This window comes from Gouania willdenowi, chromosome 1 (genome assembly GCF_900634775.1).
Source record: "Gouania willdenowi chromosome 1, fGouWil2.1, whole genome shotgun sequence".
Taxonomy (NCBI): Eukaryota; Metazoa; Chordata; class Actinopteri; order Blenniiformes; family Gobiesocidae; genus Gouania; species Gouania willdenowi.
The window spans coordinates 14794125-14814764 of NC_041044.1; the positions used below are offsets into that span (position 1 = coordinate 14794125).

General features: G+C 37.1%; 1 long non-coding RNA gene across 1 annotated transcript; it reads right to left on the reverse strand.

Annotated features, from left to right (window-relative positions):
- Positions 1-2148: 2148 nt before the first annotated feature.
- Positions 2149-4319, reverse strand: LOC114469742 (uncharacterized). Its single transcript, XR_003674799.1, has 3 exons — positions 4236-4319; positions 2824-2923; positions 2149-2269 (listed from the first exon to the last, which is right to left on the reverse strand). It is a non-coding gene; the product is annotated as an uncharacterized LOC114469742 (long non-coding RNA).
- Between the last annotated feature and the right edge of the window lie 16321 nt (positions 4320-20640).

The window sequence follows — 20640 nt, forward strand, 5'->3', positions numbered from 1 at the left end:
CTCTGGGTCATACCAACTGAGGGGATTTTTCTTCTTTGATTGTTATTTTCTTTGGTAACTTGTAAGGATTAATTATCAAGTATATTGACATCATTTCTTTATTTAAGTCATTTAGTTGTGTAAATGATTTAATGTAAATTTCAGAGTTTAATTTCTTTGTTTTGTAGTTAAAGGAAGTGTGGGTTTGTCCCTTGAGTTGAAGTGATCCACCAACAGGTGCAGCTACTTATCTAATGAGTCATGCTTTAAAAGCCAGGAGAGTTTGGATGATTCAATAGGTGCAAAGCCTTTTGTTTTTTAAAGACTTTTTTTAAACATAGACCATGAACTCATTAACTTAAAGTGATCCTTGAGATCATTCCAGACTTTAACACCATAAACAGAAACATACCTTTATCATTTGTTCTAAATTTACTTTGTATTAAGTACTGTAACTGATTGCTATTGAATTCCTTCAAATCAAACATGCAAATGAAGACACAGAAGGACAAGTTACATGTAACCTGCTTTAAACCAACACATCTTCACGTTAACAGTTACACTACATTAAAGGAAATGGTTTAGTTTATGACCTAGACCATGGATCACCAACCTTTCTAAACCATGAGCTACTTCAAAGTTACTAAATAATCCAAAGGGCTACCAGTTTAATACACACAGAACTACTGCTTCAATTTTCCAGTTTTACTTTAATTAGAGGGAAAGATAATTAAGGAAGACTTTGCATCTACTTAAAAGTTAGGAAATAAAGTTCATCATGCAACACTTTAAATCCATATCACTGTTTCATTTTTGAAAATACTTACTTTTCAAACACAATTAGCAGCCGAAATTAATGCTAAATATGAGGGCATCTGGTGGTGGACTCAGGATTATGATGTTTTTGCATGGTGATGACGTAGGAGTCGGATAAAAAGCGCCTCGGCCGTCCAGACTACAGTTGAGTTGCAAAAAATCGGATATGTTTTGAATTTGGGACCACATATGAAATAAAATTATGAATAAAAATCGGAATTGTGCTGTTCAGACAGTCTTTAACAGATTGGCTACAGGTCACATATGGGCAAAAAGATCGGATATCGGTCGCATTTGCCAGCAGTGTTAACGTAGCATTAGTTAGCGCTCAAGCGCAGTAAAATGTACAGTTCAGTATCTGCAAGGCTAACTGGGTAAACTTTCCTATTGAAATATTAGTAAATCTAAAAGAATATGCGTGGCTCAGGAAAAACACTGAAAATGCAGAGGGGTGGTGAGGGAACACACAGGGATCTGGTACAGGCGGATCTGACACCGAACCACTGAATAACTTTATTGACAGGTTCTGCAGCTTACAGCTCACAGGACACTACACCAGAATACTTCTCACTGCGGTGACCATCGGAAAGCCATCGGGTATCAACAAAGTGGTCACTAATCACGTGTCTTAAAGCTTAGCAGGTAACATCAAGGATGTGAATGGCCAAGGCAAAGCATTTCACTTGTTAAAACTAGCTTCTTCATTGTACTGAAAACCAGTTTTAACAAAGCACTTTAAACTAAATCCTGATCTTCAGTAAGAGACACAGCAGTAGGGTGTATTTTAGTGCAACATCTAAATGTAAGCTTTTAAGTTATGTGCACACCATACTTGGAACACAACATTAGAATGAATAACGTACAAAGACAAAACTGACACTGGCAAATATCACCTACAGGGGTTTACTCTTAGCACGTAATAGATCTTTAAAGATAAAAATCATTGGGGGCCCTTTTCTCAAAACACTCCAGATAAGTTGATCACAATTAATTACAGCCAAGATGTACAGTATGTTGTCAGAGCATTAAAAATATTTTCACAGACAATATGACATCAGAAAAAACATTCCTTTTACACTCTTGAAATACATTTGTTTGGCCTGAAGCAGGCTACAAACCTTTCAATATGAATTACAACCATCAACAGTTAAAAGTTTTTTAAACCTTTCATAATATAAACAAAGGAGGTGTGTTTTTATTTTAATCCCATGTCATTCAACCAAAAATGTCTTTAACCATTAAGAAAGTGAACCAACCTAGAATAGCATTTAGTCAACAACACAGAACCTGGACACTAAACAAACCAAAAATATCAAACTTGATGTGTGTTAACAGGATGTTCTGTAAAATTGCCCAAGAAGTAAGAAAGAGGATGAGATAATAGAATGGATGAGGTGAGACAAAATTAGTGTTATGGAGATTGTTTTACTTTACAGGTCTGAATGATTCCATCACTTCTTTTAAAGAACGATATCTGCAGAAACAAAAGAACACATCGATGCAATCAGACAACTTCATGGTTCTCCACTAATTACTGATAGCATGTTCTTGAATTTGTGGTCATTTCTGAAACATTAAAATGTGATTTGTGGGAAATTTATCATTATTTTGTATGAAAGATTTCAGGTTTTTTGAAAAAGGTGTGCACATTCACTAGACAAAGAACAACCTAAAAATACTTATCAGAACATGAAAATGCAACCGATATGACGTAGAACAGCTGATTCAGTTCTTCTTTCATACATTTTACAGTTTATCTGACACAGTATGAATGACTTAACCTTCTGAAATGGAAATAGCAACTGTATAAAACACAAACTAAGCCTTCAAAAGTCTACAAAACTGAAAAGTGTAAACTAACATGTAATTTACAAACTAAAACAAAACTGGAGACATTTTTAAAAGAGAATGTCAGAGGTTATAAACCTGTCATGTTGGGAGCAGCATTTTCTTTTAAAAAAAGAAATGTAAATGATTACACCTGAAATTTCTCAATTTAATTTTTTGATGTACAAGTAGTATACGTACACAATGAACGGCTTGCCAGCTGGTCCCACTCCACCGACCGGCGTACGACGGACGATGACAGATGAGTGCCTTGGGATTTCAACTTCATCATCTAAGTATTCTGTAAAAAAGAAAAAATTACAAAACACACAAAATATTTAGCCTTGACATTTCTCAATATTTAGTAAGTAGTGTTTTCTTTGTGAGTAAACAGAAACTCATATTAAATAATGGGAGTCCCCTGTGCTACTTTCAATCAATAAACAGCAAGATCATAACTGTGTCTTCTTAACCGCTCTGTGATGTTTGTTTGTAAAGACGTCCTTTTCTAAACAAAGCTAATGTCATTTTACCAGTTTAGGAAGCTTATAGAAATAATTACACTGCATGTTTACACAGTGGGAAATGCTTTTAACAATACTTGACCTCTTTAGATGATCTAAAGGAACATTAAGTTTGACACACTGCTTTAAATGGTTCAATTAAACTATTATGTAACAAAAAGTCTTTTTAATTAGATTCCTGTGATTTATATTTAGGGGTGAGGGGGACAATTATATGATCAATGATTTGTAGTAAAGTAAAGAATAAAGTAATATTTTTTTGTGAAACAACAACCCAAATGTAGCAATATTTATCAAAGGCCAGGTAGAATTTTGCAATAGTCAAATAGCTAGTGATGCGACATTCCGTATCAAGTTACCCAGGTGATGATATGTGCATCGAGGCTCATATAGATGCCATATACGTGACGTGCAAAGACTTGCCGCAAGTCAGACTCCATCCTACTCCTTTTTTGAATGCGTAAATGTTTTATTGAAAATTTTAATTTTACTTTGTGTTTTTGACTTGTTTTGGAAACTAACTTGTTTTGTGACATTCCTTTTATTTCATGTGTTGGTTTTGTTTACACATGTTCAAAAATAAATCAATCAAGTGTCTGTTGTGTGTCAGGGAGTTGGGGTGACAAAAAGTTTCACAATCACTTTCACTGTCTATACTCCACCTTTAAAAAATACTTCTATTTTCCATAATGCCAGCATTTCTCATTTAAACAATACTGCTCTTAAACAGATAGAATAATACATGCATTGCATACTTCTGTATTTTGCTGACTTTTTTTGCAAAATACCACACACTTTAAAATTGATGTCAACTGATATATTTGCCTGTTATACATTGTGTGTCCCATCACTACCAATAGCAGAAGTGTAACATATGGTAAAACAATCAATGTGTTGTCAGATTATATTTCATCATATTTTAAAATATTTACAGATTCAAAAACAAATGTAATTTCAGTTTAGAGCCTACATACTAATGTGTAAAGATGAAATTGTTAATCCATTGCTTTGATTTTAATATTAATTTCAAGATACGCACATTCCAAGTTAAACACAAAACATTGCATAGCAAGGATTAGGGTTACGTACCTTCTAGAGTATCCGCATTGCTGATCTGCAGGTCGCAGTTTGGGGCCTTCAGATGTTCCTTAGCCATGATCTTTTTCTTTAGCTCAGTGAGAGTGATGTGCAACCCATCGAAAGTGACAAAGCTGTGTTCCAGTTTGGAAAAAACCCTATATTGAATACACGACATTTTTACACGTCTTTATGTAAGTCGTGGCCGCTTCTCGAGACAACGCCACCTAGTATTTTAAGAGAGGCTAGGAACTCTTAGAATAATTTAAACAAGGCAAGCAGTGTAATCAACCAAAGATACAGTTTAACAGGTCTAACAATTAATTTATTGCAAAATCTAAAATAACACCGTGGGTGATGATGCCAGCAAAAAAAAAAAGGTTTAAGACATTAAAAGTTCATCCCAAAGGGTGAGGAAGAGGGATGGCTGGCGGAGCTTGATTGTAGTCCCGTTCCTCTACTTTCTCTATGGCGGAGCCTACACTGGGACAAAAGGCCAGAGGCAGTGAGGTGTCCCCTTCCACAAAATCGTTTACAAGCAAGTGCAGTCAATCCCGCCTGAAGACGGTACTTACACACGGGGGCAGAGATACTCTGCCCGCCTGCTGTGATCGGCGTCGTACTCTGGCTTCACTACTTCACTGCCTCGCTGTTGCTGCTTCGGAGGCTGCGCTGCTGCCGTTGCTTCGGAGGCTTCTGCTGCTGCTGCTGCTTCCGAGGCTGCTACTCCTGCCATGTTCCTTTTCCTTCTCTTACAAAACCAGCCGGTGCCTCCCCGTTACCCGCTCCTCCCTCGTTCCATAGACCGCTGTCCAATAAAAGCCAATTGTCCTCCCCCAGCCTTCCTGCTCATTGGATAAAAGCAGATTAAAACAGTCTGCCACAGGTGCGAGGGTCCAAGTGATTAAAAAAAGGAAATAAAAAGCGCAGCAATGCACAACAGTAAAAACACTTCAAAATAAAAGCACACACACAAACAATCAAACCAGTTGTGCAAAATACTGTATGCCCATTTATCATCCTGTGACATTTACACGTCAACCTGAAGATGAAAACTGTCTCAAGACTGAAGACAAGGGCCAAATCTGATCACTTTAAATTACGAAAAAATCCTAATACAAAGCGGGCAATGAAGTTCTTGATTTGATTCAGATATAAATACCCGTAGAGACAGGCCAGACCACCAGTGAGTGGTACCGCGTACTCCTTCAGTCCGTCTGCAAAAACACAAAACACACCATATTTTTCAGTATGCTTAATTTTGCCATTTCTTCAGCAATTTCAGTATCCAGTTGTAATTTTTCATTCTTTTCATGCAGTTGTTCCTCTTCTTCTTCTAGCTGTAATCTTGCTTTCTTTTTGCATAGCCCCTCCTTCTAGCGCATGTTTTGCATTCAACAAGTTTAGTCTTGTGGCCAAAGCAGCTAGCTCAGCTTCAGCTATTAAAAGTGCAGATGAAGCAGAAGAGTACATGGAACTTTTGCGAGATCCAACATTGGAAACACTGTCACTTGGTTTTATTTCATCTTCATGTACATCACAGAAATTTGATAAATGTTCGGACATTCGGTCATAGGCACCAACTCGAGAAACTCTTCTGTGACAGTCAAAGTCTCGTCAACTCCACGAATGAATATGGCCAGTTGAGCGACGTCCGTAATATCAGTACTCTCATCAATTTCAATAGAAAATGCCAGAAATGACTCCCCTTTGCGTTTCAGTTGGCTGTCCAAATCTGCCGATAGTTCCGAAATCCTGTCTGCCACGGTATTTCTCGTCAAGCTAATATTGGCAAAAGCTTGTCGCTTCTCAGGACACACAATTTCGGCAGCCTTCAGCATACAGTTTTTGAGGAACTCCCCGTCACAGTACGGCTTTGACGCTAATGCTATTTGGCTCGCAATTACGTAGCTGGCTTTCACCGCAGCATCACTGACCTCTCGGCTCCGGGTGAAAACAGATTGCTGTTTCCTCAGACCCACCAGCATTTCATTTACCTTCTGTTTTCTCAGTTCTCCGTGCAAGGTGTTGTATTTTTCACCATGCTGAGTTTCATAGTGGCGCCGAATATTGTATTCCTTAAGCACCGAAACTTGCTGCATGCACACCAGGCACACGGGTTTCCCATTCACCTCCGTGAACTTATAGGAAGAGGTCCATTTTTCTTGAAAAATCCGACACTCTGTGTCCACTTTTCTTTTTTTTGACAAAGCCATTTCACTGAAGAGGGTGCCAGGGTCAACAGAAAAAGCGGGTAAAGCGATAGAACTGACTAAAACACAGAGCCCCTAGCGGACAATATAGGAGCTGCAAATTTTAAAGAAAATGAAGTTTGTTCTTCTTTAATAATGCAGATTTATCCTGCGGGCCGGACTGAACCCACTGGCGGGCCGGTTCCGGCCCACGGGCCGTATGTTTGACACCCCTGTTCTAGAGTATCCGCTTTGGTGATCTGCAGGTCGCAGTTTGGGGTCTTCAGATGTTCCTTAGCCATGATCTTTTTCTTTAGCTCAGTGAGAGTGATGTGCAACCCATCGAAAGTGACAAAGCTGTGTTCCAGTTTGGAAAAAAACCTATATTGAATACACGACATTTTTACACGTCAACCTGAAGATGAAAATTGTCTCAAGACTGAAGACAAGGGCCAAATCTGATCACTTTAAATTAGGAAAAAATCCTAATACAAAGCGGGCAATGGAGTTCTTGATTTGATTCAGATATAAATACCCGTAGAGACAGGCCAGACCACCAGTGAGTGGTACCACGTACTCCTTCAGTCCGTCTGCAAACAAACACAAAACACACCAGTGTCAGCTAGGGATGTAACGATTCACTCAACTCCCGAAATGATTCGATTCACGATACTGGGTTCACGATACGATTCTCTCACAATTTATTTTACAAAATGAGACTGTGGACAAATGATGATTGAAAAATATTCCTTTATTTTTTTGGGGGGGAAAACTAGAAAATACTGTACTATTTTCCTTTTATTTTTCATTGTCAAAAGAATCCCTTGATAAACTATTCAAAATAATGCAATTTAACTAAAAATAAATCTTGAATTAAATAAATAAAGGAATAATACAAATGAAGAAGAAGATTATTAATTTAAAATCTGGTTCTATAATAAACAATGCAAAACTGCATAATAGTTATTTTTCTTTTTAACAGTGCAACTGAAAATGTATTTTGTGCCTTAACAATTGGACTTTAAAAAAAAAAAAACTGTCATTGCCCTGTATTTACGTCAGATATTTGTTTGGACCAGCAGAGGGCGCTGGAAACCCAGTGGTTGGTTGGCATGCAGCTAATCTAGCAGTGAAGAAGAGATGCTATGCTAGCAGACAGAGCTAATAGAATAACGTGACTTTTACAGATATTCATGTAATATTACAGATATTCTTTCGGTGCTAAAGGTGTAATGAATCATTTATTAACATATTTAAGAGTAGAAGGCGGCCAGAAAGAAAGTATTAGCAGACTCCGCCCGCCGCCTACACTTCTTGATAGCGCCCTCTGCTAGTTAAAAAAAGTACTGCGATTCAATTTTCAGAAGATCGATATCAATCGTGATACCTATGAATCGATTTTTAACTGCCTTACGATTAATTGTTACATCGTTAATTTTCAGTATGCTTAATTTTGCCATTTCTTCAGCAATTTCAGTATCCAGTTGTAATTTTTCATTCTTTTTACGCAGTTGTTCCTCCTCTTCTTCTAGCTGTAATCTTGCTTTCTTTTTGCATAGCCCCTCCTTCTAGCGCATGTTTTGCATTCAACAAGTTTAGTCTAGTGGCCAAAGCAGCTAGCTCAGCTTCAGCTATTAAAAGTGCAGATGAAGCAGAAGAGTACATGGAACTTTTGCGAGATCCAACATTGGAAACACTGTCACTTGGTTTTATTTCATCTTCATGTACATCACAGAAATTTGATAAATGTTCATTTAGTTCATGTTGTTCCTGTGGGTTAGTGTTGTATTGTTCAGTTTCCTTTATCCATCGTCTGGTTTCATTTTTAAATGTTTCAGTATAATTCATTACACTTGACAACCATTCAACTTGTTTATCAAACTCATCTTGTGGCAGTAGTGGTAATAATTCATCATGAGCATTATTAGCACATTCACGAAGTTTATTTAACTTCTCCACACAATTTTTAATTGTAAACATGTTTTCTTTGTGGTTCATGAGCTCCTTCATTCCTGCACTAAAAAAAAAGCCTGTGTGTATTACAAGAAAAAAACATGTACATCGGTTGCACATATTAAAATTGTGATTACACAAAATGATTTATATGCGTTTAATATACTTAATTATTATTAACATCATAAACATGACTTTTTCATTTTTATTCAACATTTTTCTTTAATGTTAAATATATTTACTCACTTTGTGTTAAACCCACATAACTATTTTTTGTTAACTGAAAACATTTTTTATGTTGATCGTATTTAATTAGCATTAGTTAATTCAACCTAAGTTTTATATGTAGTTTACAAATATTGAATTTTGGTAAAATCTCATTCTTTTTAAACATATCTTGCACTATTAAGTTATAAAGCTATTACATATTCTTTGAGTTCAATTTCTTTGACCACACTATTTTTAAATGAAGACTAACTCCAATAAACTATTTCTGCAACTCTTGGTCTGGTCCAGCGTTATCTTGTAACTACATCTTTTACTACTTTAAAACAATCAAAAGAAATAAGGCATGAAGAAAGCATTTCTTTGAACACATTCACTGTATTTTCAACAATAAAATCATAACAGTTATGCACGTTATAACAACCATTTTGGGCTTTCTCTCCATTCAAGTTACAAAACAAAATGATGGGAAAATCAAAGATAAATAATTTGAAAACAAATATCACTGGGTGTGAGGAGAAGACGCATGTGAACTTAGTGAATGATAAAATAAAAAAAGCATTGGCATACCACAAAACCTGCGTGGTCTTATGTTTAAAGAACACAATAGTCTGTACATAACACTTTATAACAGATAGTGAACAAAATGAAAAGTAGAGTTGAGACTCCAGGTCCTTAACAGAAGTTCGTAAATATGTCTCAAATCAATACACAATGCTAATAGAATTTCCAAATTAAACAGAAATTTGACTTTTGAAAATAATAAGAACCTGGAGCTATATGTATCAAAAATAAATTTGCTGCAAGTGTACAGTACACATCAAATGTTCTTTTTGTAAAGTACTCATAAAAAAAAAAATGTTCCATCAAAATTAAGGTATTGATTGAATTGAGATTCCATCAGAAAACATTGATTCACAAACATACAGTAGAACCTGTAAGTAGAACCCAAAACATTCACTACAGAATTAAAAATACAAATGTAAAATATAGAAACAAGCTGAACAGCAAACAGAACGATTTGCAAGTAAGGTGCATTAAGGGCTTGTCATAACTCCTGATTTAACGTCTTCAGGTCAGGGAACATGGAACACAGGAACGCAGGAAACACCACTTTGTCTCATTTGCAGTATCATGCAAACACCTCACTCGTAGAGTCTATTTTTGAGAACTTGGGCTCTTTTGGAGAGTGTGGTGCCATCCAGCTCCATTACTACTTTCTGGAGGACTTCAAAAGTGTACTTCAGTTCAGGCGGGTAGTTGAGATTCAGAGCATACATGAGTCCAAATAACATTGCGGCAGCTAAAGCAACATTGTCCAGGTCTTGCATTACCATCTGGCCTTCAAGGATAATCCCAATGTCTTCTGGTGAATCAGTGGCATCTCTCGGTTTGACAACATAAATGCCCACCATGGTCTCCTCTATTGATTTATGAAAGAGGGCATCATCTTTCTCCTGTGTGTAGAGCAATATCAAAAAAAAAATCAAATGAGATATAAAAAACACCAAGTATGTTCACTAGATAGATTACACTAGTTATCTGTGTAAGTAAATAATAATTCATAATAATAGTGTTTTGCACCATTCCCATGCAACATTTGTAGCGACAGTTTTCTTGGGGCAAGTAGGTTCAATGACATCATTTTGAGCCGAGGCATTTGCCTCGATGTGACTTCACTACAACATGCTAATATCAGTTTTCAAATTATGAAAAGTAAATAGGCACGTCTTGTTTTTAACAAGAGTCTGAATATATTCATTGGCTCAAGTTACTTCTATCTTTTTTTCTTGGGGGAACAGTTGCACATAGACTCAAGCTGCATTAAGAACCTTCGATGTGTGTGTAAGCTAAAAAGCTTTTATTTTACAAATAAATAGCATCAAAGAAATCTGAAATGTTTCCTAAATGTGTCCTTTATTTTGTATAAAAAATAAATAAAAAAAGTCATTGCATCATGTATAACTAAAAAAGCTTTGTGAGGAAATGTTGTAGTTCTCAATTATATATGGAAAAAAAAACAATCAAACATGCAACTAATGGTCTAGAACATAAGAATTTTTCCACTTTCTTAAAAGCTTATACTGAACCCTTTTTTCTTAAATTCAAGATCAGTACTTTACATTATTGACTAAATCAATGGGTAATATATAATTTCAATAACAAGATTTTACATAGTGAAGCATTTTTATAAACAATACTTGTGTTCAAATGTTACAGTAATACATTTAAATAATTGTTCTTACCACATACTCCTTTACTAGATTGTCCGGGTCCTCATTGAGGTAGACACACAGCCCCTTTATAATGCATTCCCGTCCAGCATCACAGTCATCATTCTAGGTCAACAGGGATAAGCAGAGCATGGCATTTGGTTAGAATATATTTCCTATAACAAATATATTTATTCCAAAATGCATTCTTACTTGAGCCAGTTGTGCCAAAATGTTCTGTAGTTTCTTGCCGAGCTGTCCTCCCCTCTTTTCAAACAGCTTCAGAAGTTTGTCAGAAAGAACATCCAACTGCGAGAGAAATCTGGATTGCAGTGGCATTGTGGTGATGCGTTTCAATTCTGCATTTATCTGTCAAGACAAATTATGAAAGGCATAAAAACAGAGTTACTACACGTGAGCGGAAAATCCTGGGTCGTAGTTGACAACCATATTTTTGTTTATGTTTTTTCCTTCTTTCTTCCCAATTCAAGTTACATTTGAATGGAAAAGCTTACATTTTAATGTAGGTGAGAACATTAACCAGGCAATTAAGAACATATATAAACAAGTAAAAAAAAAAGCTTAAACATTTAAGCATCTGTATTATTTTTTTACACATTTTATAAAAATACATACCTCGCTTGCATCAAAGAGTGCTGGCCATCTTGCATGCAAGTCTTGTACCATGGGAGCATCACCAATCACTTCAAGTCTTCGATATGCAAAAGTCTTCTCCATTTTCATCCTAATAATTTCCCTGTTGTTCCTCTTCTTAATGTCTGAAAGAAGTTCTGATCTAACTCTTTCAAGACTAACATCAGATTCTCCATTAGGATAACGAGGGCAGAAGTTCACTTCAGATCGTCTCGGTTTTTTTATGCCAAAAGCAGCACCTTTGCCTGCAGCTTTGTTGTGGAGAGCGTTAACCATCACCTCGGGACACCCCAACTTTCTCAATTGAGTGCGATACATTGCCAGTTTATTCTTCAAGCTAGATTTCCATCCAGCATATCCAGTGTGGGAGCCTCCTTCAGTAAGACATGGATGCTTTAATATAAGGGCTTCTCCAACTGTATTAAACTGTTTATCTGTAACATATACCCTGTATCGGACAATTTCTTGCACTAGTCCCTCAAGGATGTTGGACTTCAATTTAGGATCAGGAGAAAGCAATGTACCTTTTTCCCTGTACGCCACATTGGCTTGCTCGAGTTTCACCTCAGCATCATAGCCAAACTTGGAACACTGAAGCAGCTGGGCCAAAACGTCCTTGAGCTTGAAGACCCTGACTCAGGAGAAGAGATTATATCAGTGTCGACACACCCACTAGACAGGGACGATGAGTCGTCCTGAAGATGAACAGTAGCTGAGGTAGAGGGGCCATCAGCACATGTGGCAGTTGAGGCTTCAGTAATGGGGATTACTTTAATGGTCCCTCTATTCTGTACTTCATCCACTGAAGTGAGATTCATGAACTCATTCCCGAATAGCACATCCATAAACTGAAGTCTGAAGTTAGAGGAAAGGCCACATTGTCTTTGTACTTCACTAACAAGTTCATTCACAGATCCAGGAATTCCACTTTGAAAAGTCAACCTTTGGCTGCTGTTGTCACCCAGGATTACTTTGAGAATGGTTGGGGAATTCATTCTGCGTCCTCGTCTAAGAAAAAAATGGGAGGGAAAAATCAGTTAAAAAATAAACAAGTAGTTTTCATGTTGTTTTAACATCAGACAAACTATACTTTATTTAAAATGCATTGTTTATCATTATCTGCTGGGGTCCAACATTAACCCATTTTATTAAATCATGAAAAAAGCTACACTGCAGCATCTTTGAATGTCTCAATTCACTTTAAAATTCTCGCTGACAACTCAGCTGTTTAAGTAACATCAACCTACTGTAATTACGTTCAACGTTTCACTTTTTTTTTTACATTTATAATGTTTTAATATAGTTTTTGATTCATAACAAGTTCTTTTTTAGTCGTTGTTGGGAAGACTGGGGGGAACTAATGTTTGTTCCGTGTTTCTATACGTGCCTCTTTCAGTGTTGCACATTGTTCCATGTCCTGTTCTGACAGAGCTACCATGTGTGCGTCATCTGTTCTAAAACCACACATACACAAATACATATGAACCTACATGAAAGTATATGCTGTCATCCTGGAACAATCAGCTGTAATCATTAAAGAAGCATTCTTAAATCATCCAGTCCTCCTGATTCTCTGACCGGAATCTCCAGTCCATCCTGGCCGCTCCAACCAGTGTTATTCAATTAATTAATGTGGGAAATACTACAGTCGTTAATGTATTAACCTTACTCTACTAGGAGGTCCTTACTTTTTTTTAGAAAATAAAAGCAGCAATAAATTCAACCAGCAAAGTACTCTAAGCTCGAGACCAAAGAAAGTGGTTAAAACTGTATTTAATAATGATTAACTGTTAAGTTTTGTTTTTTAAAGGTTAAATTCTTTGACAGACCAAGTATAAATTGATACAATATATAGGTTTTGAATAAAGTCAGTCAGCTGGAACATTTATTTTTAGCCTTTCGTTTTCTAGTTTAACCAGAAACATTTGTGAGGAATGACGAGCCACATTTAAGTAACAATTTGAAATTCAACCTGCAACTAGACTGTAGAGGCTGTCGATCGATTAATTTGTGGATCACATGCGTGATTCACTTATGGTACATTGGGACATACTATATTATTAAAGTAAATATGTACAGTAAATTGGTGCCAGGAAACAAGGTAGCACAATAGAAACCCCCAGGATGTGGAGATAAAATTAGTATGCTAAAGCACAAGTATCGAAGGTGACATATGGCAAAGAAAAAGACCATTGAATACATACAAGTCAAATTGTATGATGCCCCACATTTAAGACCAGTGGAGAGAATGAGTAGGATTTGTAAATATGTCCCAAAGGCAAAAAAAAATGCACCAAAGCCCCTAAAGCAGAAAATTCAAAATATTTAAACAGATCAGGATATCCGTATTTTTTTTATACCCAACAATTGTAGTTTCTCATTACAAGTAATAGGGATTAATTCTTGTTAGTTTATCTATTTAAATCCTACTCACTCTGCTTCTTAACTGTCAATTATCAGTCAGTAAACCAACCTTTTATGAGGATATGCCTTTTTAAGGTCACCATGCGGCTTGTTCCAACCATATAATCAGCCAATGGATATGTGTCGGTGAGTTCGCTGAGTGTCAAGAGCTTTATTTCTCTTGATGGTGACATAGTTAGTTCGAAGGCTCTGTAGTGTTCATTGTACCACCCACACATCACTTTCACAATGAGGAACAACTCCTCATTCATCACACCCATATGAATGATTTCAGCAAACTCTGGCAAGCCACTCGTTGATCCGTGTGCAACTATCATGCCTTGGCTGTAGGCAATGCCACAACTTGATGCATTTTTGGCAAGATGCACTTCAGATATGAAAGGGTATTTTAACCTAATAGTCTCTGCCACTTCTTCGTTCAGTACTTCAACTGGAAGTGTGGCCACATGGGAGACATCAATGCTAGATTTACCATAAGAAGGTGAGTTAATGTGGAAAGCAATCATCAGCTGATGTTTTGAAGCCAGAGTCAGAGGTACATTCTTAAAGCAACTTGTGTGTTTCACAATCTGTTTGAAAAAACTGTGTTTGGCCTCAAATCGCATCGTCCAGAGTGCGACTAGAGGGCCAAAACACCTAATCAAGTGAGAAGTCTCTGGTCTTTGGAGACAGCAGACGTGTTTTCGTTTGCTCCGATAACACGACCTTGGCTACAGCTGAACAGCCTGAACAGCCTGAAAAACTGGGCCCAAGACTGAAGGAAAATGGTGAAAAAACCGCAGGGAGGCCCTTCAGAACCCAATTCGGGTTTGGAAGAGGTCAAGGAGATGATACGCGAGGGTCTACAAAACCTATCTGCCGAGATAAAGTCGTTGGAAAAGACGCTGGAAAACTCACTGGAAAGACTACAAAGCGAAACAAAGGTACTGAAAGAAAAGAATGAAAGAAATGCTGAAGAGATAAAATTGTTGAACGCGAGGGTTGAACAGCTGGAACAAAAGGACTAGGTGGTGGGGTGATTAAGGATTACATTAAATTTAAATTCAAAGTGTTTATTGTCATATGTGCAGTTAGAAACACGTTTTTTTTTTTTTTTTTTTTATATACAATGAAATTACTGCCTTGCTTATGAGCTGTGATATAATAATGTGTTTATACAAGTTAAATCTAACAGTGGAAAATACAACACTGCCAATAAAACTAACAACAGCAGTTAGAAACACGCTTATGAACTAAGATATATTACATTAAAATACTGCCTTGCTTGTGAACTGGGATGTAGTGATGTGTTTATACAAGTTGGATCTGATCCCATCATCAGACAGTGGAGGATACAACACTGCCAATGGAACTAACAACAGCTGGATTACCCTTGATGTAGAGACAAAACAAGGTGACATTGTGGATGAAAAGGGAAAAACCTTCCAAACACCTTCGAAAGAGGAACTATTCTTGAACTGGAGGAATGCTAACAACGTCTGGCAGGGAACAAGGCGAACACAAACAAAGATAGAGAGGACAACACTGACTACAGATGGACGTTCAGAAGAAATCAAGAATGTTTGACCAGAGAGACATGTAAACCCATGTAAATTTGCGATGGTAAAACAGGGGACGGGACCCGGATAAGCAAACTGCTTCTCTCGTCTCCTTTTTCGGCATGTAAAAAAAAAAAAAAAAAAAAAAAAAAAAAAAGTGAATGTAACCATGTCGGAAATAAACTGAATAAATAAATAAAATAAATAAATAAGTGAGGGTAGTGCTCAAGGTAGTGATGCTTTGGCAGTAGCTTTATGCCGGGAAACAGTTCTTGAAACCTTTGTCTGTGTTCAACTATTTTGCTTTCAAGGTAAGAGATGGATTCATCATTATGCACCGGAGAAACAATAAGCTCAACAATATCTTTTAAATCCATCAAAACCAGCCATGCAGGTTCAATTTTTGGAATTAAATGCCCAATCAAAAACGGGAGGAACCTCAGTAAACTCCAATTTTCATGGGCATTGCCCCCAATCGTTTTCCGACCTGATAAACTCTGTGGTACAACATGTGGCTTATTAGTTTTGTCTGACCACTTATAAGGAAAAGACAATATGGCTTTATTCAGGCCATCTACTGTAATCAATTTCTTTGATATCAGGGATGCCAGGCAGTAAGCCAGCTCGACTGGCACAACACCTTCAAATGCATCATGTGCAATGTCTGGAGGAAAACCAGAGACAACATGGAAATTAGACAGCTTTTTGGTCAAAACACATTCCCGTTTAACTCCAAAGCAGTGAGCATTGTTCTCAAGAGCTACCTTGACATGGTCTGCATGTTCCTCCACAGTTCTTAGTCTAAAAGCACCAGATGAAACACAGTCAGAACTAATTTCATCACTTTTTGCTGTGCAAAACCGGCAGAAGAAATTCCCTGAAAAACTTTCAGTGAAGCCTGCTATGCTGTGCGCTCCCAAGTTATCAGCCACAACACTATGCACAGTACCTTTGAGACACTTCCCTAATAAAGGGACATACACACCATGGTCCTCCAGAGTCTTAAGATCTTGCAATAGAGGTTCCAACACTTTATCATAACCATATATTTTCACATCAACACTTTTGCAAAGTAATGCCAGAAACATATGTGATAAAGAAGAGTGAGAGCCAGAAGGCAGGTTACCTAGTACCCAATAAACACCAAAAAGCTTATGTTTTTTGCGAGAGGTACCTAAGGGATTGCAGGTCTCAAAATCATCCACATACAGACGCAGCAATAACCTTAATTCATCAGCATTTAAAAAGTTGTTTTTTCTGAAATGCCAACCATCTTTAAGGGACCTGAATTCACATGCAGGATCAATTTCAATATCTTGCTGTCCTTTGTGATTTGCAATAACCTTGTCTAGAATTACTTGGCAATTTAATATTTGCTGCAAGGATTTTAAAAGTGGGACATACTGAAATGTAACTTTCTTTTTATAATCAAGAATGTATGTAACAGGTTCCACAACACCAAATTTTTCTTGGTAAAATTGCTTACGTTGATATGAAGTGCTAAGGCGGCCACCCTTTTCAATTGCTCTTTGAACTGGATTAGAAGAGCAAACTGCTGTTGTGATTTCTGTAACTACAGAGTCATTAACTTTGTGACGTTCAAGGATATCACTTACAAAACCTCTTGACACTGGAACTTGAGCAGAGCTTAACAAGTAGTAAAGTTCTTGTAAAAAATCATCAATAGCTGTACCTGGAACGTGCACTAAATATTCCAACTTCAACAAGGCTGCTCCAAGCTGCTGCTCAATTACACATTGGAGTTCCTTGTGCTGATTCTTACAATCTAGGGGCAAACCAGAAACTTCCTCTTCAACACACTCTTCGTCCTCGGAATCAGCAAAGGAATCTTGTACTGGTGGTGATGCTATAGCAGATGTTCTCACAATACCAGGTATGAAATCAATTTGGGTATGAGGTGTGTGTCTGCGACTCTTATGAGACTTAAAAGTACCAATAATACCAGTTTGAAAGTTACAACCAACAAACATGCAAGAAACAACTTCATTTCTCCTCAAATGTGTGTTTATATGAACAAAGAACTCTCTTTCATTTGATAAATTCTTGCATGCACATAAGTGACAGCTGAAGGTCAACAACTGTTTTTGAGACTGACTTAAGTGTGTGGGATGCGCTCTACTTTGATGAACAATTAAAGCATTCCATGTCTTAAATGAGCATGGACATTGAAAATGTGTACATGGATATCGAACGGTGCGTCCAAAATGTGGATGTTTAAGCTTGTAATGATTGAGCAGTGCAGACCTACTTGCAACAACTACTGAACACCCCTTACACTCCCACATTCATCACTGGGGAGAGAAACAGAGAGCGAGGCAAATGTGAGACTAAACCAACCTAAAACACATGCAACTGAGTTTTATGTATATCAAAAGATCAACAGTGCCCAGCTTTTACTCTATGATAAATATAAATACATTTTTTAAACTAATTCCAACACAAACTGAACAATACAACATGCATGAGAGCTGTCTCTATTACGAAACTATACAATCAACTAAACACATTTTAGCTGGCAAAAAATGTCACATAAATGCAATAGAAAAATTAAATTAATCATATTGCTTACCATTCACATCAGAGCCTTCAGAACCATATTTAAACTAAAGCAGAGGTCAGCAGTTACAGCTAATGGGCTGAATGAATATCTGTGAAGAAAAACAATGAATTTTATTATTAATTTATTACACCCATCAGAATGCCAGCTAACAAAATGTACTTACATAGATCCCTATTTTACTTAATCAGCAGTTCACCTCTTATATTGATTTGTAAAGGCATTGAAAATGTACTTTTCAGACTTTTAACATACTAAGTATTAGGCTTTACACCGATCTGATCGGCCATGATCGGATCGGACGATATTTTGCATTTTATGCTAAATCGGTGATCAGCTGTTGCGTGTTAATTCACCGATCCGAACAATGACGTCATAGTTGTGGGTGAAACTTTCAGCAGATGCTCCCATTGCATCGTTCTACCGTCTCATTTACACTGAAGAGTAGTGTGCTCTATACGTGACATGGCTTTATTTCACTCACATTTGAGGTTCAAGGTTCAAACCCACGGGTGAACAGCGTCTCTCTGTTGGAGGGTAGCTGCTGAAGACTGGGCTTCATCACAGTTTACTCACTCTGAAAAGTTCTGCAGTTAGCAGAGATCTAGACTACCATTAAAATAACCTCATATTACGGCTGGGCGATTTTGCCTTAAAAAAAAAAATTAAATTGATTTTCAATTGTTTTTTTATTGCACTTAAAAATAACTGCAGACATCACATATGTTGTCAAAAGTTAAACTTTATTGCTATGATTGATTTATTGCTCATAAAACAATCGAAAAATAAAAAGTAATGAGCCTCTGTCATTCAACAATTTCAAGCTTTATCCCAGGTTTAAAATAAAGTGTAACAGCAACTTTACAGTAGATTACATTTTCTGATTAAGAAATCAGATAAATACATAGTTTATAACAAAATTATAATTAAAAAATAATAAACTCCCTTATCATCTCCACAAGGACAAAACTGTGTTGTAAAAAAAAAAAAAAAAAAAACAGATTTTTTTGATTTTGCAAATAAAAATATTTTTAAGCCACAAATTCGATTTATCGATTTAAACGATTTTTTTTGCCCAGCCCTACCTCAATATATATATATATATATTTTTTTTTTAATGTGTGCGAATTAAAATGTCATCTGGTCATATGTTCAAGTACGTTCATAAGAAGGAAAGGAGTCGCGCTGAGAGACAAACATTAGCCGTGCATCTATTTAACACAGGTGATTGGCTCAGATAGGTTCCTTTCAGCCTGGAGCTGCCCTCATGCTGTCTATGGAAGAAAATACAGATTTTAATTGGGGTAAAAGTCCAGAAAAAAGGTAATGTTTTATTTTCTTAAAAAAAGAAAAAAAAAATTCATGTGATCGGATCGGTCATCGGTTTTTTCAAACTCACAGATCGGTGATCGGCCCAAAAATCCTGGTCGTGTAAAGCCTACTAAGTATAGCAGAGTTGAGGTTTTCTATTCACATTATGCGGAGATGGTATATTTTTTAATTGTAATGTTATAAAATAAGTAGTTATCTTATTTCATAATTAGAAAATGTAAGCTACTGTGAAGTTGCTTTTTTACTCGTTGCTGAGACTACTTAAGTTATTTCTTTTTTTTCAACCCTGAGCTTTTCAGTACCTCCTTTGCGCTTTTGGGCTTGTGTCTTATCGTCTCTGTATCAATCCGCCAAAACCTTCTTCACCGTGAACACTTTGACAACTAAGAGATCCAATAGACTAAGGAAATGGGTGGGACTTACCCACTTAGACTAACTATGTGATTGGCTATCAAGCCTAACAGCGTAGACACACGGTGACTGACAAGTGAGAGCTGCTATAGACATAAACACAGGTACTCTACACCTTCATACCAATGCGCACCCCCCCCCCACACACCCCAGAAAAAACTTTTTTTTCTTATCATGGCCCGACCCAGTGGTTCGGCGGCTCGTCCGCTTGGCGGCCCATCGGCCGGTGGGCTTGTTGGCCTGGTGGCCCAGCAGCTGGGCGTCCGACGGCCCCAGTGGCCATTGAAAATCCCCGGTGCCCCAGTACGCCAGTCCGTCCCTGACTTTGACTTATGTTTAATACAGTGTTTGCGCAAAAAAAAAAACCCGACAGTTCACACATTTAGAGAACTATTAATCTAACACAAAAATGATAGGGAATTGACTTAGCTAGCATGTAGCGCTAGCATGTGGAGCGAGCATGTGGCGCGAGCATGAAGTTACCCTTTGCAATGGCACGGACTTTTTTACTTGACGTTACTGTTAGAGAGAAAGCTCAACTAAGTGGTATAATGCGTCTAATGTGAGTTTAGCTTAAACTCTGACAACAATTTAATAAAATACAGTCACTTTTACCCTTTAATGAGCTCTTTAAATCCACTTGACCAGCCAGGTGCAGCCCAATGGAGAAAATGGCCGACCGAAAGACGTTTCCCCTCCTCTACCACCTCACAGGGGGCGGAGTTTCAAATCGAAACATGATTATTTCTCATTTGTCAAACATGACAGGAATTTGAAGATTTAACATCTCACAGTATAACAGTAACTTTGAATGATTGATATATGTTTAGGAGAAGAACATGAATTAATCTTGTCATATATGCGTAAAGCATATTTATAAATTGAACAACCTCCATT